At 34.4% G+C, this 5,514-nt stretch overlaps 1 long non-coding RNA gene across 2 annotated transcripts; it reads right to left on the bottom strand.

The window, feature by feature from the left end:
* Positions 1 to 633: 633 nt before the first annotated feature.
* LOC141696801 (uncharacterized) lies at positions 634 to 3,619 on the bottom strand. 2 transcript variants are annotated; one of them, XR_012564496.1, is made up of 6 exons: positions 3,341 to 3,619; positions 3,087 to 3,158; positions 2,517 to 2,598; positions 2,165 to 2,258; positions 1,954 to 2,092; positions 634 to 1,010 (listed from the first exon to the last, which is right to left on the bottom strand). It is a non-coding gene; the product is annotated as an uncharacterized LOC141696801 (long non-coding RNA). The 2 variants fall into 2 exon arrangements; XR_012564495.1 differs by having other exon boundaries at positions 635 to 1,010; positions 1,954 to 2,258.
* Between the last annotated feature and the right edge of the window lie 1,895 nt (positions 3,620 to 5,514).

Consider the following 5,514-nt stretch of genomic DNA (forward strand, 5'->3'; position numbering starts at 1 on the left):
AGCCAATTTGCAGACAAAGGCTTTGAAGTTTTATTCAACAAAGAAGAATGCAATTTTATCAGCAAGAAAACTGGTGAAGTCGCTCTGAAAGGAGCAAGGAAATGAAGCTTGTTTGTTGCAGACTTCAACTCAATAAATAAGGATGGAATTTGTTTCTTCTACACCAAGGCATCAGAAGAACAAAGCAAGTTATGGCATAAGAAGCTGTCTCACTTGAATTTCAACACTACGCCATAGATTGGATTTCGCAACCCCAAGAAACCGTAACTAAAGGCCAAAAAAGCGTTGCTAAAGGCCAAAAAAAGGCTATGGCGACTCTTTTTCGGGGTTGCAATTTTAGGCGTTGCCATAGAGTTTTTTACAACCCCGGTGACACCCTATTGCAACCCTTGTTTATCCGTTACAAAAACGTGCTGTTGCAACACCAATGGGGTTGCAATAGGTCTTGAAAAGTGTTACAGTAGGGTTTGGGGTATCAGTACAATATTTGTGGGCCCCACAATGGGGCCCACATGTGGGGTATCAATGTAACCTTTTTGCAACGCTTTTTAGTGTTTTTTGCAACATTTTACACTGATTTTTAGCAACACTATGAAGACATATTGCAACGCTTTTACAAAAAAAAATGCTAGAAACTGTTTATAAATTAGCATGCCCATAAATAAGACATTGTCTTAAAACCAACACAATCCAGAAATCATAACATCAATCCACCAACCATAACATCAGTTACCCCATAATACCACTACCTTCACCATCACCATACTACCATCCTTATATAAATAAACTTGAACCAATAAGACTACATTTTGCCTTTTGATAGAATTGTTACAATGTTATATGAATATTCTCGTGCAGCTGTTTACTAATGCTATGAAATTACATGGTGTTTGTTGGCCGTTATTTGACAATGATTATTCTTCCGTGTGCTTGTTTCTCTCCATGGTGAGCCACATTAATATTTGCTTGAATTCCAGTATAATATTTTCTGTCATTTAGCTTGAGCATGCCTGCAATACAGATGAAGAGATAATTAGGATTTACATATAATTAAGAGGGTGGAACTGAATATCATGCATCACTAAAAAATAAAAATCTAACATAACATACGTACAGCTTACTAAAGTAGTCGAAAAAACCTACAACTTTCTAATAGATTAAGTTTTTGAACATATTTAAAAAGTTGAAATTGTGGGTGAGGCCTATGTTGTCATGTTTTGACACTAAAGTTGAATATGCTAACAACATTATATCTAATATATCTACTATCATACAGAGTATCCTATATTATTGTTAGGTACATCTTCACCTTTTAACCTTTTCACGAACAGAAAATATACATATTTCTTACAGGATAGATGTAAATTTCTAGTAAGTTTTTAACCTTCAATAGATTAAATCAGAGAAATGGGTAAAGAGACTGCAACCCACAAGAAAAATACATGTCTTTGGGATATTAATAGAACACCGGGAAGTAAGGTTGATATGGACAGAAGATAGTATATCAGGTTCAAAACACAACAGCCTTAATACAACTGAAATTTCTAACAACTTTTGCTTTAAAATAAGAATATAAGATTGAGCAACTTATACAATTTACACAGGTCTGATATTAGTATGAAGCCAACTTCACACATGACCCAACGATATCATGTACACTCGATTATTTCCGAAATGAACTCAATTCAAAAAGTTTGCACATTTGAATAAAGTATTAAACCCATATACTTAACCCCATCAGTCACTGTTTTTAAGTGCATAAGATAGGTAAAGACAGTCCTACATTTTATTACAATCCACCTGATAATGCAGAGTTAACATAGCCTAAAAATTAAAAAGGACAGAACATGAGAATCTAACTCCCATATTTACGATTCGAGCATACACCAAACCAATACAACATTGATCTATAAAAAGCAAACATAAAACATAAAGAGTGTGAAGAACACATACTAAATTGAACCTCCCGAAGAACCGGGCCAACTAATTCACTAGGAAACTGATGAACCTTCTCAATCACCTTCTGTTCCGAAACCAGCGCCTCTTCATACGTCAAATTACTCTTCCCAGTAACTTTACAAGTCCAAACTCTCTGTCGATACATATTAATCCATATACCCTGCAGTCAAGACTAGAACAACATCGGGGGCAAGAAATGGGTTACCTTTGAGAGAGACGTGAAAATTAAATTACAGAGGCTGCTTCTTGTCAGCAGCTTTACACAGTCTGCAGTCTTAAGATCAGATTAGAATATTCCGCTGTAATAAAAGAAACAAGATAAAAGCATTTGGTAACAATGAAAATCATACATGAATAAATAAAACAGCATGAAGACCTTACTTATTGGGATATACACCAATAAACAAAACAATATAAAAACCTCATATCTGCTCATCCCTTATTTCATAGCAAAAAATACAATAAAAAACTACATGCTTACCATTATATCATATGATATTGAAATATACACATTGGGATAGATAGTTGTGCTGAAACAAGGTGAAACCATTTCTTACCCAAGTAGTATGTCTTTGTTGCAGGCAAGATAGAAGATGCATGTTCTGCAAGAGCAAGACCAGCTCTCAAGATGGGAACCATCTGCAAAACGAAATTAATTGATAGAACTATAAACCAGTCACACTATCAATAAGCAGCATAAACAAGTATAACATTCAAATCAAACTATACAAGCTAATTACAGTTAAGCTAACAAAGAGAAACCTAAAAACTTTAACAATCACATTTTTTACGGACTAATTAACAAAATGTGCGAATATAAAACAACGACTACAAACTAGTTACATTATCGAGAACTTTGCTACTATTATTTTTTTACAGACTAATTAATAAAATGTGCTAACCTAACGCAACGACTTACAAACTAATTACATTATCGAGAACTATCCAAAAACACATAAAATCGAGTAATCATTACCTTTTATCTGCACAAATTGGACATATAGATTACACCAATTGAGACTATATTATGTCCTAGAAAATTTAATTAACAGACCGAAGCATAAACAATAGTACTGTTCATCTGTGGTAACATTGTCAGCAAGTATCTGTTGTAAAACGCGGATAACCTGCCACAGTAGTTCCAGTTGAGTGCCCAACAAATTGAATTAGGTATTCTTCATCCAACTTATGATAGTGCCCTGCATTCCAATTACATTATCTTAATTCCAAGTAAATAATCAATCACTACAATACAAACTTAACTCACCTCAATAGAAAATCGCAAACAAACAGTTAAACTTCAAACAATTACTCAACTAATTGAAAAAATTAGGGTTTCAAATTAAAACCCCAAATTCTAAAATAAGGTTTTAAAGCTTACCCAATTTAAGATTTGACCTCCGACTTGGCTTTAAACTCAAACTTGAGCTTTAAACGCCAACTTGAGGTTCAAACTCCGACTTGAACAACCTCCGACAATTTTTTCAAACTTTAACGAGGGAGAGGGGGAGAGAGAGAAAGAGAGAGAGAGAGAGAGAGATTGAGAGAGAGAGGGGTTGAGAGAGAGAGATGCGTGAGGCGAGAGAGAGATGAGAGCAATTCTTCGGTCGAGTATAGAGAGAGAGAGATGAGTTTTTGTTTTTTTTGGTTTTATGTTATATGTTAGATGGGTTTAATTTTGAATATTAATTTAATTTTGATTTTATTTTTGAAGAGGGGGAAATCAGGACTTGAAATTTTGCTAAGGAAAAAAATGAGGGGGAACTTTTAAGAGGGGGTGAAATATTTGGCTAGGGGGGAAATAGAGGAGGCGCGCTGGATCAATAAATTTTCACTTCCCGCTTGCTGAAAAACTTAGCGGGTCAAAGTTTAATGGCCCAACCCAATTATTTCAGCAGCCTGGTCATTGCCAATTTATTTATATATTTATTTTATAAATTTTATTAAATTAAACACATCCTATTCATTAAAATTAATTGATTACTTTACTTTATTTATAAAAAATTTAAACTATTACAAGATGTTATGTTCTATACTCAGTTCATTTAGTGATTTTAATTAAAAATAATAATATACTAATATTATTAACTTGTAAAAATAAATAAAATACACATTTCAATTACTATTTCATTTTTATGTAAAAAATTACTAATTAGTTAAATTCAGAAAAATCATCTTTAATTATATATGTCATTTTGGTAACACATTTTGACTCTACCGCAACATCAAAAAAGAGGGGTTGCGGTAGGCATTGGTTTTGAAGGCTATTATTACACTTTTCTTTGCAACCCCACTATGAAGGGTTGCGGAATCCAATCTATGGTGTAGTGCAAGGCAATTAACACCTTGGTCAAAAAGAAGTTGGTAAGAGACATGCCTAAACTGGAGTTTGCTCAAGTTGAAGTTTGTGAAGCTTGTCAGAAAGGAAAAATAAAAAAAGATCAAGTCACAAGTCAAAAACTGTGAATTCTAAAAGTACTCCTTTGCAACTAATTCATATGGACTTGTTTGGGCCAGTAAATGTCTTATCAATTTCAAGGAACAAATATGCACTTGTGATGGTGGATGATTTCTCAAGATACACTTGGGTATGGTTCATGCACTCTAAAGATGAAACTCCACACATCATAATTGAGCACATCAAGAAGATAGAAAAATAGACTGAAGATTACAACTGTGTAAAAAGATTGAGAAGTGATAATGGAACAGAATTCAGAAATGCAACATTGAGTGAATTCTGCAAAGCAAAGGTATTGTTCAAGAATTTTCAGCTGCTAGAACACCTCAACAAAATGAAGTAGTTGAAAGGAAGAACAAAACATTAGTTGAAGCTGCTAGAACAATGCTGCAAGATGCCAACAAGTTTCCGGGAAGAGGCTATTAACACTGCATGTTACACTCATAACAGATATCTCATTAACAAGGCACATGATAAATCACCTTACTCAATCATATCTAAAAGAAAGCCTACTGTAAAGCATCTTCATGTGTTTGGAAGCAAGTGTTACATTTTGAAAGACAACTCTGAATATGTGGGAAAATTTGACTCAAAGGTTTTTGAAGCAAATTTTCTGGGATATTCATTGGAAAGAACAACCTACAGAGTTTATATGATTAGTCAAAAGAAGATTATGGAAAGCACAGATGTGACTTTTGATGATGACAAGTGTCCAGGCTTGGAATGCCTTGATGATAATAAAGCTGAAGCCCTTGCATTTGAAAACCTCAATATTGACAGTGATTCTGATGGTGAAGATGAAGTTAACGCACAACAAATGACAAATAAAGAGTCTACCAAACAAGAAAATCATGAAAATGAAGCTCATCTCAAATACCTGAATTTGATAGCACAAACTCAGGGGGGAGAAAGAGAAGAGGAATCTGGCAGACATACCAATAATAAAGAAAATGATGAAGGCACAAGTCAACAAACTCATACAAGGAAGTGGGAGGGGGAATTGCTTGGGGAAGAACCCGGTGCCCAGGCCGATAGAAGTCACACTAGAGATGCAATTATTGGAGATCCTACTGCTGGAGTGAGGACTAGGAGTGCAA

The sequence above is a fragment of the Apium graveolens genome, chromosome 11 (genome assembly GCF_009905375.1).
Source record: "Apium graveolens cultivar Ventura chromosome 11, ASM990537v1, whole genome shotgun sequence".
Taxonomy (NCBI): Eukaryota; Viridiplantae; Streptophyta; class Magnoliopsida; order Apiales; family Apiaceae; genus Apium; species Apium graveolens.